General features: G+C 40.2%; 1 protein-coding gene and 1 pseudogene across 5 annotated transcripts in view; both read right to left on the bottom strand.

Moving 5' to 3' along the window:
• GRIP1 (glutamate receptor interacting protein 1) overlaps positions 1 to 26,892 on the bottom strand; it is a 672,623-nt gene that overhangs the window by 513,532 nt on the left and 132,199 nt on the right. The window lies entirely within an intron of this gene.
• Positions 19,719 to 20,291, bottom strand: LOC132020572 (large ribosomal subunit protein uL6-like; annotated as a pseudogene).

Raw genomic sequence — 26,892 nt, 5'->3', positions numbered from 1 at the left:
TATATAACAGTTTTCTTCTTGGGGCTTTTAAAATCCTCTTTATCACTACATTTTTGTATTTTAATTCCTATATGTGTCTGATATGGATCTGCTTTTGTTGATTTTGCTGGGGGCTCTCTGTGCCTTCTGGATATGGATTTCTGTCTCCTATCGAGCTTCAAAAACTTTTCAGCTATTATTTCTTCAAATAAATGTTCTGCCTTTTCTTTCTCTTCTCGCAGCATCCTTACAACATGAATGTTCTTACATTTGATAGTGTTGCTGAGTTCCCTTAGCTTATTTTCACCCATTATTATTATTATTATCATTATTACTTCTCTCTCCTGTTCGGTTTGATTGCTTTACACTATTCTGTCTTCCAGATCACTGATCTATTCTTCCACTTCCTCTAGTTTACTATTTATTCCCATCTAGCATATTTTAAATTTCAGTTATTGAGGTCTTCATCTCTAATTGGTTCTTTTTTATGTTTTCTGTCTCCTCATTGATGTCTCACTGAGGTCATCCTTTTCTCAAGTCCAGTGAATATCTTTCTGATCATTACTTTAAATTCTCTATAGGGCATATTACTTATCTCCATTTCATTTAGCTCTCCTGCTGTGATTTTATCCCATTTCTTCATTTGGGACATATTCATCTGACTCCTCATTTTGTCTCACTCTCTGTGTCTGTTTCTACGTGTTAGGAAAGTCAGCTACATCTCCTGCTCTTAAAAGGAGTGGCCTTCTGAAGAAGAAGTCCTATAGTGCCCTGCAGTGCAATGTTCCCTGTTTACCTTCAGGGGTGTCACCTATGTGTGTTGCCTATGAACTACTACCGTTCCACAGTCATGTTTTCCTTCTGTCCAGTAATCTGCGATGCTTCTTTTTACCTACTGTGGGCAGGGTTTGGTCCCTGTGTTGTTAGTGGGTCAGTTCAGGGCCAACCTTGGGCTTGAGCTGAGTCAGAACAAGTGTTTGTCAGGGATGTAGTAGCACTGAACTGCAGGGTGCCTTCCCTGGGTTGTCTCCTGAAAAGCTTTCATCTGTGGGCAGCCTCTGCAGTCAGACCCAATGTCTGCCCTTAGCCCACTGCTGGAGCCGCAGCCAGACTGGTCTGTATGAGCATCTTCCTCTCCCTCCAGAGCAGGAGTTACTTTGGAGTGGTACTGGACCTTGTTGGGGCTGCTGCACACTGCCAGGCTGGTGGCACTGCTTTGGATGGGCTTTAGCCAAGGCCATACTGGAGGAGGCAGGTCCATAGAATGTGGGGCCAGGGTGCCAGCAAGGTCCATGCCAGTCCACTTTGAGAGGGGACTTGTAGCCATGCCTGGGAAAACTCTTGCTGAGGCTGGCCAGGTGGGAGGGGGCAAATCCACAGAAGTGCTTGAGGGAAGGGCTTGCTGTTAATGAATTGGGTAGAGTCTTAATGCTGAGCTGGTTCCCACAGGTGTCCATGTATCTAGGCTGGGGTCAGGGGAGGGAAGTGGTACCTGCCAACCCTTTTGTTCTTGGAGAGGTGTCTCAAAGATCCCTGCCCCTCCAGCACATGCTCTGAGATTAGTGTATAAATCTCCTTCCCGTATACCCCAGGTGTTTTTCAAACTGCTGCTTCTATGTTGTATCCCACTGTTTGTTGTGCTATCTCTTCAAAGGCAAGGACTCACCTTCTGGGTTCTCCCAGAGCCCAGCCCTCTGATTTTTAAAGTTCCAGGTGTTAAGCCCCACTGATGATTAGGCCCCAGTGGTTTTCAAAGCTAAATGTTATAGGGATTCATCTTTCCTGCGTGGGTCCCATGTGCTGGGGTGTGATCTCCTCCTCTCCCTCTCCATTTTCTTTTCTTTCTTTCTTTCTTTTTCTTTTTTTGGACTTTCCATCACTGCATGTTTTATTGATTTCAGCTAGAGGATGCCAGCTGGTCCTTCCCTCCCAAGGCTACTCCTGCAGATTCATTTGGCTCCCAGCCACGTCTTCCCTTCCCACCCTCTTCAGTAGGGCCTCTTCTCTACATTTAGCTGTGGAGTCTGTTCTGCCAGTCTTCAGGTCATTTTCTAGGCTATTTACACTGATGTGGGTGTTATCAGGTTGCATCTATGGGACAAAGTGAGCTCAGGATCCTCCTACTCTGCCATCTCCCCCAGAAGTCCCAAGAGAAAAATATTTATTATAAGGAAGTAGCGCACACAAATATGGAAGCTGACAATTCCCAAGATCTGCAGGGTGGGTTGGGAAAGCTGAAACCCAGGAGAGCCAATGGTATAGTTCTAGTCCAAGTCCCAAAGCCTGAGAACCAGTAGAGCTGATGGTATAGTTCCAGTCCAAAGGCCAGCAGGCTCAAGACCTGATAGCTGAAGTTTCTGTTTGAGTCCAAGGCAGGAAAAAGTTGATGTCCCACTTCAAAGGCAGACAAGTGGAAAGTGCCTGGGTGGCACTCTTGATTTCAGCTCAGATCATAATCTTAGAGTTGTCAGATTAAGCCCATGTCTGGCTCTGTGCAGGGCACAGTGCCTACTTAAGATTCTCTCTCTTGCTTTTCTTCTGTCTCACCCCTTCAACTCTGCCCATGAGTACACTCTCTCTCAAAAAGGGGGGGGGGGGGCAGTTAAGTGCAAAGGGCTCCCTCTTTCTTTTCGGAGGGAGCCTTTTTGTTTTATTCAGGTCTTCAAGTTATTTGATTGAGGCCCACCCACAACAGGAAAGGCAACCTGCTTTACTTTGATTTAAATATTAATCTCATCCAAAACATCCTCACAGAAACATCCAGAATAATACTTGGTCAAATACCTGGGCACCCCATGGCTCAGTCAAATAAAATTAGCCATCACATCAATCAATGATATTGCCAAATGTACTCCCTTTTATTCTGTACTTTCCCTTTCTCTCAAAGTTCAGGGGTTTAGAGGGTTAATATGTTTCCAAACAACAATTAAATTCTAAATTATTCAGAAAAACCTCATCAACAGGAATAAGTTCTCTTATTCAGAAAAATGATCAGATATTCATTTTCAAACGTTCAGAAAAATGATCCTTTCTTTATCATATTTTGCAAGAGTTGCATATTTCCCAATAAAAGAGTGCTATCACCAAGATAAACTAAAAGAAAATGTTAACCCTCAATTCAAATATCAGTCTTCATTTGGCAATTTCTCTTCCAAAATCCCAGAATGTCATTAATGCTACAAGGTAAAGATGTTTTATAAAAATGTAAAATGAAAAGTAAGAATACATGAATAAATTAAAACAAATGTCACAGAATCTAATTTAAATTTTCTTCAAGGTTTTCGGAATAACCTTAAAACATTTATGAAAAAATAATGCACGATATTGAACATCCATCATGGGTGGTTCGGAAATGGGTAAGACCAGAAGCTGCAGGCTCACAGGGGGCAGCGCCTTTGTCATCACCGAAATTTAGCATCTGACTTTTCTGCAGTTTCAGAAAAATAGTTTTATTTGGTTCTCCAAGGCTATAACAGATATAATGGATTCACAATAATCTAAAGAAAAAGAAACCTATTTAAATCTAAATTATTAATTCTTTAAGTGGATGATTTGACATCAAGAACTAGGGACATGTCTGTATGGAATGTGTCCTTCCTGGGGGCTGAGGACTGAGGTGGCAGGAGGGAGGATGTTCACATTCTAAGCAAACTTAGCAGCTGACAGCTGGCTTGGTGACAACAGAAGAGAGCAAAGATTGTGATACTCCTTAGGGAATCCGAATGGTGTAGTTCAATGAGCTACCCTTCTCTACCTTGGGGATACTTTTGGATACAGAGCAAGATGACTCATTAACAATCAGAACATTTGTCCTCTGGGCAGTCCTGGAGAAAAATTATAAATTTTTTCTCTGCAATTCCTTTTTTCTTTTCCAGACTACACAGGAACTTGTTTGCACTTATCATTACATCATTCTTTTATTTTAGCTTACATAATAGACTGTTGTCTGTTTCCTAATGATATAAAGGGAGGCACCTCAATGACACCAGTGAAATAAAGCAAGAATTTGGTTTTGGGCTTGAATTGTACCCAAATATTTACCTCAATTATCCATTCCAATGAGAGACAGGAAGTGAAGAAATATGTGTCACAGTGTATAATGTTGACTCACCTGTCCACTAAAATAATACAGTAGACATGTGAATAAACAAAAGAGCTGTCAATGTGTTAAAAAGATATCGGGCATCTGGGTGGCTCAGTCAGTTAAGCCTCTGCCTTTGGCTAAAGTCATGATCCCAGAGTCCTGGAATTGAGTCCCACATTGGGCTCTCTGCTCAGTGGGGAGCCTGCTTCCCCCTCTCCCTCTGCCTACTTGTGCTCTCTGTCTCTCTGTCAAATAAATAAATTAAAATCTTAAAAACAAAAACAAAAGAAGAAGATATTACAGATTCTCTTTTAGGTCTTATATACAAAAACTTTACCTTAAGTAAGTTTTTACCTTGGTGAAGCTAAAATACTTCTAGGTGGGAATATTTATCTGCATACTGAATATAATACATAAGTTGACCAAGAAATGCAGATTACCTAGAAATACTAGAAAAGCTAACAATTATCAATATATAGATACAAAGGAGATGATATTTTATAGGTATATCAAGAACATTTATAGAAAGAAGAGGTTGTTGATTCATCTAACTGTGGTAATTATAAATCAATTTGAATCATAAAACCCTTAAAGGTTATTAATAATTAGGATAAGGCAAGAAAAAAAAAACAAACTACGAAAAATGTCAGAGTTTGACTAACTTGTACTAAATATTAAAATCTCCCTTGCCCCACATTGTTGGGCAGCATTCTCTCCCAACTATACTCATGGAATATGTCAAGCTTTACTTTTCCTCTCCGTCCTACCTTCAACCTCCTGCTTACTCAGCTTCATGTCTCACAGATACTACTGCAACCATTCCTTTGCACTCATTCTATCCTTCTTCCTCAAAAGCAGTGACCACTTGATTTTGCCCAAACATGTGCCTTCTCTCTATCCCCCCCAAGCAGCTGAATGTATTTTGAACAAACAACAACAAAAAGCCACACTCACAATGACAAAGCACATATTACATCTGTGTCCCCAAAGCTCAAATGAGCACTCAGCACTACCCAGTGACTCTCAAAGGTACCAAGAAAAGTTGTCCAGAGTGGAAAGTATCATCAGGGAAATGATGGAAGAAACACAGGGACTAGGAAGACATTTTAGAGTCTAGTTCAGAATCACCTCCCTGGCACTTACCATTCCTAGTCATATGTCCATGATTCCAGAAAAAAAAAGAAGTTATGCAATTTATACATATTTTACTTGCTAGTAGACATGATGAGCCTTAATCAGGCCCAGACCACAAAATGCTTTCCTTAGAATTTCATAACCCTGGAGGATCTCTATTCAACTTCTTCCTCTTCTTTTCTTTATTTAAGCATTAACTTCTGGACATTCTGATCCATTCAACTCCTCTTCACACGTTATCACCTTACCATGAAGACCTTATCTGCTGCCCTGCTAAGAGTCCCACTGATTTTGAATGTAACAAGTCTCTACCTCCCCAGCACACCTATTTCACCACCAAATAATGAAAGTGCCACAGTGAAATCCATTCATTTGGGGTAAGGCATAAAAGGACTTCTGAGTACCTTTCTGGCAAACTGTAACATGAGGAGAGAATGCCTCCTGTCACTCTCTTTCACTTGGGATGGGACAACCCACCCTCTGAATACAGGTATCCAGATGACAGGAAATTAAAGTTGCACTCCTAGGAAATGAGAGGCCCTGATGTTACCGGTAAAGACAGGTGATACGTGAGCTTTTGTTACCCATCATTCGACATCACTCCCCACCCAGAGGGAAATAATAGATGTGCTCAGAAGCCTTTCAGCTCAGACAACTTTTATAACAGCAAAGAAAATGCTGTGATAGTCTCTGACCTGATATGCCATCCTGGGACACAAATGAAATATCCAAGGAAACTCTTCTTCATAAACCCAGGGTGTGTCAACTGCTCAAAGCCCCATGCAAATTCCACACAAGGTCCTGAGAAAGGAGATTGCTCCTGGCTCCTAAGTACTAACTTATCAATACATAATAACAGAAACAACCATCTGGATCACCTGAAGGCATCTGAGCTACCTTCCAGCCAGCCTCCTGAACGATTCCTTCACCCTGCTCTTTATTTCTAATTCCCAGCTGAACTCACCTTTCCCACCCACTATACCCTCCCATCCCTGCGCTGCAGACCCCGGCTAATCAGCCCAGCACACTGTAGACCACCCTACAGGTACCTCATTTGTACCTTCACTCATTTGTACTCTAGGGGCAAGACACTGAGGCAAACATCAACCAGCAAAGAACTGGTTGATGAAAATACAAATTATTAATCTGAATCTGTTTAAAACCACCCAATGAAACTGGAAGCTTGATCTGGAGACACTTAAATGTTGAAAGAAATCAATTCTATAGATTTGAAGGTATTATCTTTTGCTAAGCTCTGAAATTTCCTCTTCTCCAGATCCTTATAATTTCAGGCCATCTTGAATCTCTTCACTTTGTTACCATCAAGTAGCTCCAGCTAATTTCTCCACTTGCTTACCATCCGAAAAGAAAGAGAATTAGGAAAAAGCTTCGCTGCTTCCAAGAACAGAAATACAGAAAGTTATTAATATGAAACAAATCGTGTTTGTTTCAAAAATGTTCCTTCGACTTTATCTTTTTAAAGAGGATGTAGCTGATTTATATTTCATTTAGAAACCAACTGTTTATAAGAAGAACCAACTACTGTGAAATCTCTTTGGGAAAGAATGAAGAAAACCAATTAATAAATACACAGAACAATCAGCAGTAAACACTTTTTTAATATATCCAACTTCCTGCCTCTAGAACACACCGGCAACCCAAAACAATTTACATGATGCAAGCCTTGCCCTGGGGGGAAAAAGGAGGAAGTGTCTTTTTTTCTTTTTTTTTTTTTTTTGCCTTCCCCCCTTTTAAAATCATGATTTCCATGTTCTTAAGTCATCTTAAAGTATAAAACAGTGGTGGTTATTTACATTCTAACCTTGGGAGAGAATTCCACAACGTACTCATCTGATGTCTAATTTTCATCTTAGATTTCAAATATAAGGGTACAACAGAAGCTTCAGGTATAGAAAGGTGTTGCAGAGACTGCACTGTCTATTTAATATCCAGTTTTATTTTATTTTCTTTAAAAGCAGGTCCCCATACTGTATAGGCAGCTATGTGCCTGGGCTTAAAACAAACAAATGAACAACAACAAAAAAACAAATAAATAAACACTGTAATTTTCAGACTCCCCTGCATTTAAGAGTATCTAAAGATTTGAGCACAAGTCATTGACAGGCTTTCTGGGAGAATGCTACAAAGGATCTGACTCAGCTGACAGCCTTTGTCCTTCTCCCATCTCGAATATGGGCATGATGGCTGGAACTCCAGCAGTTATTTTGTGAAGATGAGATAGAAAGCCTGGCCTGGGAAGAGTGGTGCAAAAGAAACAGCTGAGCCACTGATGACTGTAGAGATATCATACAAGCCCTTGACTACCTACCTTAAGATTTATTTTGCATGAAAGAAAAATGAACCTGTGTCTTAAAAGCCTAGAGAGTTTCAGATTTCTATTACTAGCAACTGAAATGAACCCTAACTGATACAAATAACTATTAGATTGTTTGACTTCCTTTTTAAAAATGTGTCTTGCAACACTGTACATTATTTGCCACATTGATTGTACCACTAAATCATGGGCCACAGCATCAGCTGACTCCTGGGGAATGCCTACTATTCCAGCTCAGTGTCCACCATCCCCTAACCCTCCTACTCAATGAGAGTTCTGCCAAATGTCTCCAGCTCTCCACAAACCCCTATCCTCTTCCTCATACTACTCAATACTCAGCAGATCTTACTTTTTAAGATACTTCAGGATAAAAAGTAGAAATCATCAGGTAAGGGCCATCACTGTTCCCTCTATCAAATCCTCAACCCTCCTTGCGTTTTTGTGAGTCCATACAGGTTAAAAGCTCGGGTCTGGATTGAGAAAGACCTGGCTGGAATCTCAGATACTTGCTGAGAAATGTTGGGCAGATCCCTGACCCTAGGTTTCAATTCCTTATCTAGAAAATGGGAATGATTATTGTATCTGCAACTCATGAGCTTTTGAAAGTTAATTAAATGAGATAAACATTTAACATACTTTAACACAATGCCAGGAACGTAGAAGACATGGAGAAACATTGCTAGTTCTTAATGTAATTAAGTCTACCCCAAGTATGTCACAGTCACCACAACGCAAAGAGCCTGACACACAGCAGGCACGTAACATATTTTTGCTGAATGTGCTATACATTAAACAAATTCCATTTAAAATCTAGTGAAAATCTCTGAAAAATAAATTGAGCCCATGTTGCAGGTAGAGATAACATACCCACATTCTCTAAATTCCTTTTCTCTTCTCTGGGCAAAATACGCACACATACAGACAAAAAACTTGCTATGAAATGAATTGGGCTGATTTTAACAGTGATCTTGTATTGGACCAACTAATTGAGAGAACATTGGGCAGTATCACAAAACAGAAGCTTAGTTCATAAGAATAACCAGATAAAAATTAATACGCAAGATAAGAAATATTTTCATTCAAAATATGAAAATAATTATGTTATTAGTGACATTGTACTTTTAAAAAAATGATGAGACTCGCTTTTCTAACAGATTTTGGGCAGTTGAGATTTGGGGCAGCATGGGGCAGATGAGATTCATAGGAAGAGGAAATAAGGAAATAAGCCCACAGGACTAAAAGATGAGTAAAGAAACAGTGCCAAAAGAATTTTTAAATATCTAAGTCAGAGACATTTTTTTTAATAGCTAAGTAAAGATCTCTGCATACACACTGGTGCCTACAAGTGAAACAGTATGCAGGAGTAATAATGAGACGGGGTTAGCGCAGATGGCCAAGCAGCAAGCAAAGGACCCAAACCTTTCTTGAGTCAGGCCAGCAGTGGTAACCAGATTATAAAAAGTCTGTTGAGGGGCGCCTGGGTGGCTCAGTGGGTTAGGCCACTGCCTTTGGCTCGGGTCATGGTCTCAGGGTCCTGGGATCGAGTCGCGCGTCAGGCTCTCTGCTCGGCAGGGGGTCTGCTTCCCTTTCTCTCTCTCTGCCTGCCACTCTGCCTACTTGTGATCTCTGTCTGTCAAATAAATAAATAAAATCTTAAAAAAAAAAAAAAGTCTGTTGAAAAAGACAAAAGGAGAGGCGCCTGGGTGGCTCAGTCAGTTAAGCGCCTGCCTTGGGCTCAGATCATGTTCCCGGGGTCCTGGGATGGGGTCCCTCCGACTCCCTGCTCAGCAGGGAGTCTGCTTCTCCCTCCCCCTGCTCATTTCCTGGCTTGCTCTCCCTCTATCTCTCTCTCTCTCTTCCTCCCTCTCAAATGAATAAATAAAATCTTTTTTTTTTAAAAAAAGACAAAAGGAAGTAAAAATACATTCTCAAGTATGAGAAGCATAGTACAATACCCCTCTTACATTATACAGAAGAGTGAATGAACACACAGTCTGTTTTCATTTGTCTGAAGTCAGAAGGTGGAAAATACAGAATGTCAGAATTTCTAAACCCGGAAGGTATCCAAAACACCATACACATTGCAGTCTGTTACAAGAAATTTTCTGAATGATAAGGAGAAATAGCGTGAAAGTATGAATTATGATAAATTAATAGGCTAAGTTTATTAGACATGTTAATATAAGAATAATGAGAAGGTGCGAATTGACAGATTCTCCTCATACATGGGAAGGAAAACAGCATTCTCAAAGGAATGGCTCCTTTCTCAATGTTAGCAAAATCATTACCTCGCAATGTTCTTCAGAAGGAGTCACTGAGGAGTTTTTGTTGAAATTTCTCAGTGTTTTACAGTCAATGTTACCAGTTCCTCTGATAATAACTGCAGTCTTTTACATGTAATAATGTTCTCCACCACCTAAGGAGACTGTTACTTTATTTTTTTTCTATCCTATTCCAAATGGTCCATTAGCAAAAGAAAGGTCTATTCAGGACTTGCAAGACCCCCATAGCTCGAAGCCAGCTACTGCAGAAAATCAAACACTCAAAAATAAGCCTGCTGCTCTCAATTACCCCTTAGTTCCTCTCTCGGCCACACTAGAGCAGTTCAGCTGAGAAACCCGAGTTCGATTTCTACCTCTACCACTGACCCAGCCCTGAAATAGCGGGCCATCACCCTGCTTGGCTAAGCTCAGGTTTTCCATCTACAAAATGGGACAGCTGAATTAGATGGCCTTTCCAGACTTTTCCAAATATGCCAGCAAACTATCCTTCACAACTTCAGACATCAGTTTGCATTCTTGGGGGGTAGGCGCTGAGGTTATTTGCTGTCAGACCCTAAGAAGGCAATTTGGTTGGGTGGAAAATCTATGCACCTGTGCTCCAAATAATCAGACTTTTGTTTGATGTGGAATACCGAGTCAAAGAGTCAAAGCACATTTCACTGAGCTACCGTTTTCCGTCAGAAATACAGCATTCCATTAAAATTACAAAGCTAATATTACTACAAATCACACCACTATAAGCAAAGAAAAAAATAAATGCATGAAGGCACATTTAACTATATGAACATTTAACTATTTAATCTAATCATAATATTTTCCCAAATCTAATTAGAAGGCTCACCATTCTTTCATTCATTATTTATTTATTTATTGAGTATGAACTATGTGTCAGGTGTTGTGCTAAATAGTCTTGTCAAGTAGAAAGCTTCCTTCCACATAGACATCACCCAACTTGTTCCATTGTGTCAATGTCTCAGAGCTTCACTGGCATCCAAAGACCTCCATTACATGCTAACACCCTCCAAGGGGGGAAGAATTAATTTCCCTCCTCAGACTTCTTACCTTACAGAACCTTCCACCCCTTCAAGCATGCGACTGAGCTTCTGTTGTACGTGCTCTATTATTGCATTATCTTTTCAGAAATCACTAATGATTTTGGCTCCGATAAACATTATTTCAATAAATATGTGCAGCATGTTCAGTGTATGTCAAGCAGCATGTTAGGGGTTGGAGAGCACAGGGAGAAAAGCAGTAGGAAAGTTCCCACTCTCACAGAGCTTATCCTGGAGCAGATACTGATTAAAGGCAAATAAGATCAGTAAGACATGTCCCTGTGCTCTTGGCCATTCCTGTCACTATTATTAAGTGTTATGTGACTACCTTATGGATTTCAGTTCTTAAAGCACAGTACAAACCCAGTAAATATTTTCTAAATGAAACATTTCAGTCCCGTTCTTTTTCTGCTCACAAGAAGGAAACCGGCTCCTTAGAACTTGGCTGCTACCAGTCAAGAACAAATAGAAGTGCTTACTAAAAGATCTTTCGTCATTTCTATAGACTCCTACCTTATAGGAATGGTCGTCACCCAGTATCTATCCTCCTCCTTCCTCTTCTCTAATGGAGCCACAACTTAGGTCAGGATTTTGCCCTCTCAGGACAGCCATTGTTCTCAAGGGACCTCAAGGGATCCCAAGATCCAAGGCTAAGTCCAGACAGCCTATATGCTCATCTCATTAGCCTTGGTATTCATGGCTCAGGGGTGGTCACATGACCTAGGTTAACCAATCATACTGGAAGAAAGAATTTTCAGTCAATGGCTGGAGAACAAGCCCTTTCTTTCAGCCCGATTCGGGACAACTGCTACCAGAATTGGTGATTATCTTGGGACAGCGGTGGAAGCCAGCTTGAGAAAAAAGGAGACACATGGAAGAGAGCAGAGCTGAGATCCTAGAAAGATGGAGTGGGGACTACTCAACTTCTGGCTGCCAGTTATGTGTGATCATATCTCTGCTTATTGCTTATGCCAGTTTAAGCAGGGTTATCTGCTACTCAGAATTAAAAATATCCTGACACGATCGATCTTCTGAAAGCTACTGGTTGAACCCCAAACCACGAGAGAAGAAAATATGCTTTTGAATACATGATATTTTAAAATGTAAATTCCAATCATAAGGACTGGGTCTTCTGAGACCCAGGTGGGAAGTGAAGCATCTGTGAAATTGCTGTGAAGTAAAAACAATATTTACAACAAATAATTTATGAGATGCTTTTCCCTCTCTCCAAACTTGGTATTTATTGCCCTCCAGAACTCTTAGAAATACTTTGGTTTTAAAGTTCCTTCTCTGAGTTGAAAGGAGTTCCCTTAAAAGCCGTAGGAAACAATCTACATTGGATTTTCACTCAGTCATAGAGGAAAAGAGGTTAACAATAAATAACCCAATGATGAAGAACTTCTAAAAGGATAGTGGATAACAGAATTGTTCAGTGTCTAGATTAATGCTTTCTAAACTTTTCCAATGAAATTCATTATGAGGACAGAAATAGAGTGGCCTGTCAAAAACATGAAGTATCCTTGACATTTGATATTTTAATCTTAAAAATGCAAGGGAATTTTGTGTTTTAGTGCATAATATTATTTATATATAATTTCCCCCTGACTCTTAGTGAAATTAATAGCCCAGAAAGTTGCCAAGTGTCTATACTGCGGTTATGGGTTGACCTGACACACCACTGTGTATCTCCAGGGGTAGATGGTATGTTTACCCAAATGTAAGCATATAGCTACTGACCATTCCCCTCATGTCACAGAGCAGAGAACTGAGATCAAGACAGGTTAAATAAGTTGCCCAAAGTTCTGAAGATAGTTATTGGCAGATCTAAGAACAGAATCAAACTCATTCTAATTCTCAAGACCAGTAATCTTTCCAAATGCTTCTTCCAATCCTTGTATGAAAATAAGAACAACCCAGCTACAATTCTAATCAAATTCATCATTTCCTGAACAAGGCTTGCTCCAGTGCCTTTGCATTTGCTATGTCTTTCTTCTAGAAGGCTCTTCAACTCTCTGTATGGATGGTTCCATCCCAGCATTCCTGTCTCAGCTCAAATGTTACCACTGGAGAGCAGAGGCTTTCCATAGCCACCCTATCTCCCACCACGAGTTAAGCTCTACCTTATCAATCTGATTTGGTTCCTTCATAGACTATATCACTATATGAAATCATCTTATTGATATATTTGTTTCTTTGTACATTGTTTGGTTTCCTCCCTCTTGAATATAAACTCCACAGATGACCAGACCTTTTTTGTCTTGTTCATTGCTCTCACCACAAGTGGGGGTTCACACACGGAAGATGTCTGAAAGATATTGTTTAACAATAAATGAATACCCTATGCTCTCCTACCTCTCTACCTTTACCCAAGCTGCCACTCTCCTAGATGCCTTTCCTCCTTCACACTTGCCTGCTCAAGTATTATCCATTCTAAGAACAACTCAAATCATACATCTTTCAGGAAGCCCCCCCTAGGTCTATTTCCTGACTTGCTTGTGAGGACACTGAGGACAGGAAACCTGTCCTATGCACATTTGTATTCCCAGATCCTAATGTAGGGTGGACCTCTGAACCCAGTCCTTGCCTTCAGTCACCTGCTCATTTGCCTTTCTCATCTCAGTGCACTTTTTCTCCATGTTCTAGAAGACCATTGTAAGGTTATCCTTCTTGTGATTGGCTATATTTTCCCTTATGTCAATTCTGTTCCTTAAATACTCCAAAGTAAATTTTAATTTCTCCATATCATTTGTGGGTTTTTTTCTCCCTTGTTATCTTTTGCTCATGTCATCCAGGCTCTCTTTCACCTCAAAGCATTATTTCCTCTGAGCTTTATGCTCTTTCATTGAGATTCTGCCTCTTTGTAGCCAACGTAGGATACCTAAGTTATTCAAAATAGTAGGCATTTCCTGTAATAAGTCATATTCAAAAGTACTCTCTTCCTCTGATCCTTCAGCTGGATGCTTCTTTCCTGTAGTCTGCACAGTTATGTCATGGGCTATAGACCTAGAGGTCCCTCTGTTTTCAACCTAGAAGGAGGGGAAGTTCTATCCAGATACTGTATTGACCATATAGGTAATTCAGAGAGCTCTTGGCCCTACTCATTGCCTGCCAGGGAGCAGGTCTAATCCCAGATGTAAAGCAAAGGGAAGATGGATGTGTCAGATCTATCTTGGCTCTAAGAATCTAGGCTAATTCAGAGCAGCTCTAGTGGATGGTGGATCTTCTCCCAGCTCTGTCAAATGGTAGAGCTCAGAAGCTTAGGAAAAACCACAACCACCAGCATGCACAGTGTAAAGGAATTCCTAAAATGCGATGCATTCCTTCCCCAACCCCCTCTATGCTATATTCTGTTCTGTTGTTTCCTGAATTCATTGCCTTCAAGTGGACATTGAAAGTAGAGGGAACAGAATTAAAGTCTCTTAAGGGAAACAAAGGAAAAGGCAAGGGATCAGGAACCCTTAAATACTGCTAAATTGAAGGACCGAGGAAGAGAGAGAAAGAAGAAGCAGTACAAGTGCTAAACAGTATATCATGTCGCAGAGATGATTTGAGGCGAAGGGAACGTTGAAATACTGCAGAGGGGTGACCAACAACGTCAACGATTCCATCAAGAAAAAGAATGAATATTGCACAATTAGGAGGTTCCTGATGTCCTTGAAATTTTCAGAAGGATAACAAAGAACATCACTCTGGCAGGTGATTAAGCAATGAGTAGAATGATGAAAACCAGGGCTTATTGTAGAGGAAGACTGACAGTGAAATCCAGGGGAGTAATAGGGAGTAGTCATCGATTTTAATATTTTAGGAGAGATGCTAAAATCTCAAAGAACTATTTAAATCTGTAAGTAAAAGTAATTGTCATAATTTCCTTTTTTGAATTTAGGAAGACTATGTCAGGTTTCGAAAATAATGAGCATAACCATTATGCACATCCTTTTTTAAATAAAAGGGCACAGAAGAATGAGGGGGAGAATTCAATCCCAGAAATGAGAAATCAGAGAATATTAGATAAAATACCAGTGACGAAGGCTCCATGAGTTTTCTAACACTGCGTCCCAAAATTTTTTCCTTAAATCTGCTAAATCATCATGGAATTTTCAGATTCTTTTTAATATTTTTTAAATTGTTACATGACCCCAATATCAACTATAGGTTATGTGCCAAATTCTGAAGGCTACTTATAACTAAATAAAACAGTGAATTTGTATAGTTTGCTACCTAGACATTATTAAATCCATTGACTATGAAGATTACTGGAAAAGAAAATATATGTATTTTTATAGATAAAGAAAGGTCATTTAATATTTCCTTTCATATATTACAGTCTGAAAACATCAAAAAGCTATTCTTCTCAACCACAACCTAGCAAGACTAAGTGAAAACATAAAGGCTCTTGGCCACAGGCAAATCTGGTAAAGGTAGTGGAAGCCAAGAACGAGAAGTATTATATATCTCAGTTAAAATCTACAACTACAAAGAGAGCCTCACAAGGATTCTATCCATCCAGGAGTAACAAAAGCAAAACCAGCAGACATACACCCCATCAGTCTAACCATCTTTAATTGTTTTTACTTCACTAGTCATTTGAGAAAGAGATGAAATTAGAAACTCTACCACTCTAAGAATTAATTCCCACCCTAGAAATGAATCATCAAAATCATCCAGCAACTGCTTAAATACTTCAACTTTTAAAGAGATTCACTCAGAGCCACTTGCATAGCTCGGTCTTTTAAGCATCTGACTCTTGATTTTGTCTCAGGTCATGATCTCAGGGTTGTGAGATCAAGTCCCACATCAGGCTCTGCTCTGGGCATGGAGCCTGCTTAACATTATCTCTCTCCCTCTCCACCTCCCATCTCTCCCTCCCTCCCTCTCACTCTTAAAAGAAAGGGGGGTACCTGGATGGCTCAGTGGGTTAAAGCCTCTGCCTTCTGCTCAGGTCATGATCTCAGGGTCCTGGGATTGAGTCCCACATCGGGCTCCCTGCTGAACAGAGAGCCCGCTTCCCCCTCTCTCTCTCTGCCTATTTGTGATCTCTCTCTCTGTGTCAAACAAATAAATAAAATCTTTAAAAAAAGTGGGGGAAGGAGTCACTCAAACAAGTACTTATTGAGGACCCCTATATACCAGGTTCTGAGACTTAAGCAAATAGGTCCCTTAGCTGGACACTGAACTGAATCTTAGTCAACTGAGCAGAAGAATAAAGATTACACATACTAAAGACACAACACCCAAGACGTTAGCTCAAGGGGCTGAACTCGAAGAGAAAGACTCATAGATTACCTGTGTGGTTTAGGGGCAGTGAGCCTAGCAAGGGGTGATTATTATTCCTATAGGCAGCAACTTTCATTTTTATTAATAATCTTCCCTACATGTGGGATCTTTTAGCCTTTAGTCTAATTTTCCTTCTGGACACTGGACTTGTTGGCTGAACATAAGTTTCCAAAGCAAATAAGTTTTTGGTGAACTGACCTAACCTTTGTCTTAAATAGTCAATAAAAACGGAGGTGGGTAGCGCTTTTCCAATATCAAGGCCTGACTGAGATAGTAGCTCTTCCCAGAGGAGCTTCACAAGGGTTTGGAATCATCAACATGTTAATTCCCCAGAGAAATCTACAATAAAAGATGAGATCACTGTGTGTAATTAAACTAAAAATAAATTGTCTTATGTTATATGGAAATGACTGCTGACATTTTCCCCCAACATAACTCTAGTCGTAGGAGAGCTCAGCTCAGCTTGCCATTTTGTTGATTTTAAAATTCACTTATCATATTAAACACATAATATCTGTTATTTGCTTCTTCCTCCACACAGTTTCATCAGGGTATACATCTTAGTTTCTGTATATTTGGTGCATTCAACAAAAATTAATTGGGGCCCTCCTATGTACCAGCCACCGTCATAGGCTCCGAGGAAATCATAATGAGATGAAATGAAGAAAGTGACATCTCTGACCTCTCAAATCTCACATTTCCATGGATGGATATATCATTGGGGCAATATTTATTCATCAAAGCGAACTCCGCTTTCCTTCTTAATTCTGTAAATATTTGAATAGTGTCAGGGGTCTATACATGTCACTGAGCAACTGTATTCAACAATAGCCCAGGACTAAATCTTAGCAGATTCCCATCATATTCCTTGGGCTTGTTTTTCTCCTTACGGCACTTTATTCCTTTGCAGACCTTCTTGCCTTCAACAGCCATTTCATTCAACAGTCTTTCTCCATTCTTGACCCCACCAAACTTCTCCCAGCAGCCTTACTCCCTGTCCCAAGGTGAATGAGTATGTCCTCATTGAGCTTGCCTTCTCATGAAACAGCACCTTGATCGGAATGGTACTTTCTTGCCCTTGGACTAAAAGATGTCCAAGATCTACTTACTGCAGCATACGATGTGATCACTTGTCACCTTTCCAGGTCATTTCTCACAGCTCAGTCTCTAGTTCACAGCATTGTTTCTGAGTCTCCACTGCAGTTCCATCTCCCCTCCAAGGCCTTTGTTCACCAAGCATCGGCCACACTCTGGCAGGCAGAGCACTTACTCATCCTTTCATACTTAGTTCAGGCACTACCTCCTCCAGGAAACTTTCTCTGACCTTTGCATGTCTGCTCCCTGGAGGCCTTTCAGCTCTCCGCTTCTCTACTTGCATGATACAGAAGAAAGAATTCCACTCACTCAATGTACACCGTATCATAATCATCTGGCAGGAGACTTGAAAGGGGCAACAGGGTTCTGGTCATGTTTGGGGACCGGTGCCTCACACAGTGCCCTGCACATGACAGATACCAAAAACAAAACAAAAAAAACTGTGTTCACCAAGTGAACCTTCGATACATTTTTATAGTAAAAATAGCAAGTGACAAATTACCAAGCTCCCCCTACACCAAGGAATGTTTCTTCCCGCCATCTAATGTTTTTCTTCTTCTTTTTATAATTTGCAATAAAGTTTTACTGTCGGTGTAGAAGAAGAGCAGGGAAAACAATTCAGTAGCTTTCAGTGAGTAAAATTTATAATGTTTTCCTTCTTTTTCAATACAAGCCGCCTGTTTATGTAGCTTTTTGTTCTAACTAGATATTAAACACTAGTTGAACGCTTGTTTAAACTTGAAAAATCCTACAGGGATCATGGAAGTTGATAGAGGAAACACAGTAAGCAACTGAACAAATATTTGTTATGAGATTCACTCTCTGCCCAGGAGACACCAGAAAGAACTTCATTAGCAAAGACTTCCTTCACCTATGAGGTAATGAAAGGGGAATTGCCAACACCCTCAAGCCAAGGAGTAGGTGACATCAACTTTATCCTGAGCAATTTAAATCCATCTACATGCCCTGTTCTCCAGAGGAGGCCCAGACGAAAGAGATGAGCTAAACACATTTTCATTTACCATGACTTTATGCCCCTCTAACAAAGAGATGAACTTCAGCTTTGATTGTGGATATCCCCCTCAGAGTCAGGATGTTTCTCCCCGCAGTTACTGCTTCCTTCTTATCTCTGAGCCGGCTACAGCGTGGAAAGATTCAGAGGCCAAATTATTTTCATATTTCTGTCTGTTGTATTATAAAGCATGTGTCTGGTCTCTGTCCCAGGTTCCTGCAGCCAAGTTTCTAAATTCGGAATTGAGAGACAGCAATGTCTTTGTTATTCACAGTAGGTCCTTGGACCACATCAGAGTTTATGTTAATGAAGCGGCTCCGGAGGGCCCCAGGCCCACTGCAGGAGAGGTGCCAGTGGTGCTAGAAAGACCAACCAAGTGATGAGAGGGTTGGGACTTGGAGCCAAGGCTCTGAGGAGCTTCCTGACCACATCGATGTGTCTGGAGGGCAAGGTGTCCTGATTCCAAAGGGAGAGCACATGAAAGTTTTGAGTCCAAGACACTTCCAGACCTTGCCCTGTATGTATTTTCATTTGGCTAGTTCTGATTTGTATCCTTTATAACAAAAATATAACTGTAGGCATAATGCCTTCCTGTTTTCTGTGGGCTGTTCTAGTGAATTATCGAATTTGAGGTGATTGAAGATACCCTGACTTTGTCGCCAGCTGGACAGAAGTGCCAGTGGCCTGGGGACCCCCACGACTGTAGCTGGCCTCAAAAGCAAGGGCAGCCTTGTGGGGAATTTGGCCCTTAAGCTGGGGAATCTCCTTGGGATGGTCAGCATCACGAATGTATTGCAATATCAAACTGTTCTACTATGGAGACCACAGGACCGCCATGTTGATTCAGCAGGAATGACCAAATGCCAGGCCTGGTGTTCAGGGGACCTGGGTCCAGAATCAAACTTGCTATTTAACAGCCCTGTGATCTTGAGCAAGCCACAGAACTGATCTGACTGTCAATGCTCCCGTCAGTAAATGAGAGAGGTTGGACTCAGTAGCTTCTGCCATTTCCCATCTCTATGCTGCTCCTAGTAGGTCTCAATCTGCAGAAGCCAATGATCACGTTTTCCTATGAATGATCTTCATCCATAGGCTCCTCTAAGCAGCAATGGCTTACAGGTAGGTTTAAGGCCTTTGTATTTGCTGTTCCCTCTACCCAAACATCCCACTCCCAGATACCTGCATGTCTTACTGCTAACTTTCTCCAATGCTTTCCTGCACAGACGTCGTGTTTCTGCTCACCCTCACTGGCCACGCGATCTATAATTTCAACACCCATCCATGACACTCGGCCACTCCCTTCTCTGCTTTATCTCACTGCGTGACATCATTAGCTAACATATTATATATGACAATGGCTTTTTCTTTCTTCTCATATCACTCCAGCTTTTATTGCATCTTTAAAACATCACAAATAAATCTGAAAAATCATCCGGCATCTTGCTGTTTCTATAGCTGGACAACTTAGATCTTACTCGTCAGCCTGTTGAATTGTTCCTTTTTCAGTAACACAGATACCATCCCCAAATTTTCTGATGTCCTTGATTTTAACTGTTGTGGCTTGCTGAATCAAAGCAGCTGAGTTTGATAGATTTCCTTCAAGAATTAACTTATCTTTCTGGGCCTGAGATACTGAACAAGCAACATCTGGCCTCATCCAAACCCTGCGGACGTATTTTTGTATTTTTCTTCCCAAGAAATTTCGGATTTCAACAAGAGAACCATTCTGAATAACAACACTGCTGGGGAAGTGCGCACACGCAGACGTCATCTTGCAACAGATAACCAGTGTAACACCCTTGATGGTGTTCTATACGTGACTGTAAGACAGTGCAAACAGTAGTCAGTTCTTTTCTGTTTCCCCCCATTTGTCACCTCGGAGACTCTTCTCTTTCTTTCCAAGGAGACTGAGTTCTATATTGATATGACAGAAGTCCATCTGCAGAGTTCCTCTGGGGCCCTTCACGGTAATGGTGCATCCCTTCTGAGTGATGTCGACATTTGGGGGCATGTCAACCATCTGACTGATGAGAATGGTTTTCATTTTTGCAGCAGATGTGGCAAAGAGAGGACAAAGCCTTATTTTTCATCTATTTCTTCAGTAGAATGGAAGCTCCATGAGGGCAAGGACCTCTACTGTTTGTCCACAGCTTTATACTGAATATCTAAAAAACTGCATGACAAACAAATGACTTGAAGTGAATATTAATAAATATTTCACAAATGAATCAAACATCAGCTTTATTGAGATCAGGTAGGCACAGCAGTTTAATAACGCAATCCATACGCTCATACCTGAAATAATTGAAATTACTTCCGCAGTTTGGAATGACTAGGAGCAAGGGTATGGCAACAGGTAATAACAGAATGCTAGGAACTGTGGCCAGAGAGAGGAGCTTTGGAGGTTAAGAGATTTGGAGGATGATAAGGATCAAAGAATGGAAATGATGATGAGTGAAGAGGAAGTGACATAAGACACTGAGAGAGAGAGTAAGATCATAGATATTAGAATCTACAAAGGTGGCAATAGGGAAAGAAATGGGGAAATGATACAGCAACTGATTCTACTACAACTCTGAAAAGTAAGAAATTATCTTCTTGGTCCCAGAAAAGGTTATGGGAAACAGATGGTATAAAACAAAGGCTCTGAAATATTGAGAAATTTCAAGGGAACAATAGTTTAAACTGCACAATACAGTAGCCACTAGACACAAGAAGCTCGTAAGCACTTGAAATGTGCCCTGTCTGAATTGAGAGGTGCTGTATAAGTGTAAAATGAATGCCAGACTTGGAACAAGAAAAGTAACACATATCATTAAAAATGTTTATGTTGGGGGTGGCCTGTGTAGCTCAGTGACTTAAACATCCAACTCTTGATTTCAGCTCAGATTGTGATCTCAGGGTCCTTGGATCGAGCCCCACATGAAGCTCTGCACTGGGCATGGAGCCTGCTTGGGATTCTCTCTCTCCCTGTCCCTCTGCCCCACCCCCTACTTGTGTGCACAAGCACCTCTCTGTCAGACATGCGTGCTTTCTCTCTCTCCAGGGGGAAAATGTTTAGTTAGCTACATGTTAAAATGGTAACTTTTGGATGTATTAGACTAAATAAAATGTATAATTAAAATTAATTTCATCTATTTCTTTTTACTTTTTTTAATGTGGCCAACAGAACATTTAAAATTACATACGAATGCCAGTGTTATAGTTCTACAGGTAGCGCTGGTCTAGAAGTGTCCAAGGGGTGTATGAGGAAGTCTGCAGGCTTGATATCAGCCTCTATGAATCTGGAGAAATGAAAGAAGGCGTGACTCCCAGTAGAGAAGTTTGCTAAAGTGTTGTCTTCAAAGGAAGGCAAGGTTTTAACCTCAGGGAAGAATTAAAGATTTATTTATTTATTATTTATTTGAGAAAGAGAGAGAAGAGAAGGACTGAGCTGGGAAAAGGAGAGAGGGAATTTAGACTCCTAGATAATTTGGAGCCTGGCGCAGGGCTAGATTCCCGAACCCTGAGATCGTGACCTGAGCCAAAATCCAGAGTGGGCTGCTCAATCAACTGAGGCACCCAGGTGCCCCATCTCAGGGAGGATAATGATTATTTCAAAGAAAGGACATGCTAACAGTGGCTATAATCATATTGCAAAATATATATGTATCAAATTGACACATGGTACACCTTGAACTTCACAGTGTTATATGTCCATTATAGCCCAATTTTTAAAAAAAGAAGAAAAAAAGGTATAGTTCATGTGTCATATGCAGACTGGCATATCTCAGTCACAGGAGAGGTAGAGACTTTGAACTTCACCTATTCTGTGCTAGTTCCAAAGCCAAGAGCACTTCCTTTAGTCAAGACCAACTTCCATTTGGGAGATGGAGTGGATGAATAAGTCATCCACTTATTATCCACTTATTATATCCACTTATTATATGCAGTATATCCAATTATAATGCAGTCAATCAACAAACATTTATTAAAGACTTAATACATCTTGGGCTCTAGAGATCTAAAAAATGAATAAGTTCCTGGCTTCAAATTGTTCTCAGACCAGTACGAGAGACAGGTATGTAAAAATCAATAAATTCCAATACGTATCCTGGCAAATACAGTAATTGAGTATAAATTAGGCCTTGAGGTCAGAGCCAGGAATGAGATATACACAGTTTACATCTTGTGTAGCAATTTCAACTAGGGCAAAGAATGTAGAAATAGCCCATTCAGCACAATTCTAACTCTAGCTACAAAAGGGTTATGTCTTCTTTCACTTAAAATCATTAAAGCTTTTGTCTGGGGAAAAAAGTAAGACTTTTGCAGATATAAAGGAAAATAACAGAGTTTACAAATGTATTTCACTCTCTCCATTTAAAGTATAACCATAAAAACTTCAAAAGTTTAATGTATAATACAAAAACTTTAAAAAGACCCAGGTGCCTGGGTGGCTCAGTCAGTTGGGCATCTGCCCTCGGCTCAGGTCATGATTTTGGGGTCTTGGAGTCGAGCCCCTCATTGGGCTCGTTGCTTGGCAGGGAGCCTGCTTCTCCCTCTCCTTCTGCCCCTCCCCCTGCTGTGGGCTCTCTCTCTTTCTTTCAAATAAACAAAGCCTTTAAAAAAAAAAAAAACAACTTTAAAAATACCAGCTTATATTCTGCAATATCATTTTCAGATGTCTTTATATAAAACAAAAAGTGCATACAACTGCTACCTGCTTTTACTATCTTAAGATGCCAGATGGTTACAAAAGAGAGTAATATTCCTTCTATTTTCTTGATTTCCTTCAAAAATTATAAAATAGTTTGGTATAGTTTCCCAAAGGTATATATAAAAAGGTATAATAAGAAACCCCAAAACCTCATTTGTAGAAACAAATCAGCCTACGTGTACCTTTTTGGTTCTTCTCGTTTTCTCAAAGTCACCACAGGAAAGGTGAAGATAATTGCTGGTAACAACGTGTGTGTGTTTGTGTGTGTGTGTGTGTGTGTGTGTGTGTGTGTGTGTGTGGTTGGACAGGGGTGTTGCCCATTCATGTTTGGGGCAAGAACCCAACATCTCTGGAACTTATCCTGGTTAGAACAGACCCATGGCAGAAGGAGAGGCACTGGGCATTAGAATCAGAGAAATCTAAATCCAAATCTCATCACCATGACTTATCAAATTTAAAATCTTGGGATTTTATTGGATTGGGATTAACTGGAATGTTAATCACCTTCTCAGAATTTTAATTTTATCACCAAAATAATGGAAGCAATGTGCTACGTACCCCCAACACTGTGAAAATAGTATGAACATTCTTGTACATGGTAGGTGCGTAAAAAGTGTTAGTTCTCCAATCCTTTTCTTTCCCTCCTGTTTGTGGTCACATACTCCCGAAAGAAGGACAAAATTACATCAATTGGAGCAGTAAGCTTTGTTCTCCTAGAGGTGCCAGTGCCTCAGTGAAGGCAGCCAACCATATCCTGTGTATTAAAATGGAAGAACTTGTTTTCAGAATAAAAATGTCATTAATTTCTGATAAAAACTAACTGCTCTAGCAAAATTAATCCAAGCTAATTGAATAGTCCTTGAAAAGCAGGTAAATCATCATGGCCATCACAGACGACTGACTCTGTTTCTACAAAGTTAAAAAGCAAATTATAGAAAGTTGTGATGAGAATCTGCTCCTTATCAACATGAAAAAAGGCTCATAAATGTCACCCACTAAATTCCAACGATCTAAAATCCAAAAGAAGAAAAATGTCTTAAAATAACCCTAGGAGGCTATGTTTTTATCAGGAACATAACTTCCCTTAAATCTGCTATGGAAAGAAGACACAAACTTATTTTTATTTAGTAACACTTTCTGTTTTTTATATCAAAGTCTCCTTTTTTATTTGAATAAGTACAATCCCCACAAAAAAAAGTTCCTAAGGAAGACAGAATCATGCATTTGATTAAAGCACAATGCTGAGTACAATCTTCAGTAAATAGAACCCTCAATGAATGCATAGCAAATGACCCAAAAAAAAGCAGTAAAAGCAATCACCCCTTTATAACATGTTACAACAAGATGGCACATGAATTCCTTTTTTTTTTTTTTTTTTTTAATCCATTCAGGACAGGTAGAGCCCAGTTTTCTGGCTGAGGAGATTCAGAGAGGACGACTTGCCCAAACTCATACTTTCTAAGTGAACTAAAAACCAAATCAGCTGATTCATCTGCCCACCTTTAAAATCTTAGTGTTGAAACACCCCATGGAGGTTATTTGGTCTCAGTCTCTCTGGTTACACAAAAATCCTATCAATAACATTCTTGACACATGGTTATTTGGCCTCGGTTAACAGTTCCAATGACTCATTCCTTTTATAAGGTCACGATTGCCATTTCTGAAATGTCTTCTTTACGAAGAATCTAAATCTTCTCCCTAGTTATTTTTATTCCCAGGTCCTGAGCTACAGCCATAACTTTCATTAAAAAGCTGGTCCCCCAAAACTCTTTGGATTTCAAAGCTAAATATACCTTTCACCCATATGGTTTTACCATGAGGTACTGCTACGGGCATCATCAAGGTACCATGTCTGAAAACCCTTGTTCATTTCTATCTTCCCATCTTTTCCCACCTTTTCATTTTCATTTCATTCCTGAGGTATTTAAGACAGAATAAAAAATAGGCTGATAAATAAAAGAATGTACAATTAAATGAAACCCGACCACATAACCATGACCTTCCTTAGTTGTTGATCTTTCTGAAATATCTAGCACTCTTCAGTAGAGAATTATTTATCTAGAGACTCTAGATCTATAAGGATCAACAGAGTCATCAAATCTCTTCATCTTTTAGATTAAAAGAATTCATTCAACCACCTATACAACAAGCATTTAATGAGCACCAACTACACACCATACTCAATACTAGGCTCTATGGCAAGTTCTACCAACACAAAAATCGATAAGACAGAGTTTCTACGCTGAGAAGGTGTATCATATTATTATTACCAAATAACTTTCAGTGAGCCTTTACTCTGTGTCAAGCACAGTTCTAAATGGATTAATTCACTTAATCTTCACAATAACCACAGCTAGATGTTATTGTGATAATTATCTTCTGATGAGGAAACCAAGTCCCAGAATGGTTGGGTGTGAGGTAGTAGGGTGGGAATTTATCCAAGATCTCCTAGCCAATAGAAGTGCAACCAGAGCCTCAGGGAAGAATTTCAAAGTAAGTAGTTCCTTTCTTTTTCCAGGCTGCTGCTGCTGCTTCTTTTTTTTTTTTTTTTTTAACTTTTCTTTCAGCTTTTCTATTACTTCCAGGCTACCCCAATGTCTTTATTAATGCTAAGTAATGTGAGGTTTTCTTCAGTTACAAATTTATATTAGTATGTAGATAATTACCAGCCATAACACTACTACTTTTGCTCTTCCTGCTTTCTTTGGCCCAATTCTTCTCCCTGTACACAAATGACCAAGGTCAGCAGAAGGGCACTCCAACTTGGACTTGGCACTTGAACTGAACAGTGACATTTATTTTTTTTTTTTTTTGAAAATTTTATTTATTTATTTGTCAGAGAGAGAGTACAAGCAGGGGGAATGGCAGGCAGAGGGAGAAGCTGGTTTCCCACTGAGCAGAGAACCCGATGTGGGACTCGATCCCAGGACCTGGGATCATGACTTGAGCTGAAGGCAGATGCTTAACTGACTGAGCCACCCAGGCATCCCCAACTTAAACATAGTCTGGGGAAGAAGGGAATATATTATTTCAGAGAACCTGTTATTAACTGTGCCTGACATTCTTCGTTTGATGCAATTCCTGGTAAAAAAGGCAGATCGGCAGAATAAGCAGTGTGTGCTGTGACACCGAAAACTTCTAAGATTAATCTGTTGATAATTTTGTCCTCTAATCTTACCCTGAATCTTTCCATCTTCCTTGTTGTCGCATCTACAATGAACTAATCCTGGATTTCCCTGCTTAACACCCCAACCGAAGGTCATCTAAGCTGGAGAGGGGAAGGGCAGAGTAGAGAGGGCACAGCATATACAAAGTCCCCAAGATGGGGATTCCCGGAACAAGTGCCAGGCTAGGAAGGAAAGGGAGAGAACATGGTCAAGGAAGAACTTTCTGATGAGAGGACCTTGAAGTGACATGAGAAACCCCAGTACATATAAACACATATCTGATATTCATAAATTGATTTCCTCTATTAAGTGTTACAGGCATTGGAAACGTCTTTACGAAAATGGTGGCATTACAAATATTTGGAGTTTAATATTATCCATATTCCCCTTTTCTGTGAAACTGCTTCATCACAAATGCAAAAGAAAGGCCATATGCATGTCTCTGACTTTTTTTTTTTTTAAAGATTTTACTTATTTATTTATCTGACAGAGAGAAAGATCACAAGCAGGCAGAGAGGCAGGCAGAGAGAAGGGGGGAAGCAGGCTCCCCGCTGAGCGGAGAGCCAGATTCGGGCTTGATCCCAGGGCCCTGGGATCATGACCGGAGCTGAAAGCAGAGGCTTAACCCACTGAGCCACCCAAGCGCCCCTGTCTCTGATTTTTTAAAAGGGAAGCAGCATTTCAGCAAGTACATTTACAAATCGTTGTGTTTGTGAATTTTCATTTGATGGATATCATAATCATCTCTTTAATTTTTGAGCCACAGTACATTTTACAAGGTG

The sequence above is a fragment of the Mustela nigripes genome, chromosome 6 (assembly GCF_022355385.1).
Source record: "Mustela nigripes isolate SB6536 chromosome 6, MUSNIG.SB6536, whole genome shotgun sequence".
Lineage (NCBI taxonomy): Eukaryota > Metazoa > Chordata > Mammalia > Carnivora > Mustelidae > Mustela > Mustela nigripes.
The sequence above is the reverse complement of the archived record's forward strand: the minus strand, read 5'-3'. Positions and strand labels throughout refer to the sequence as shown.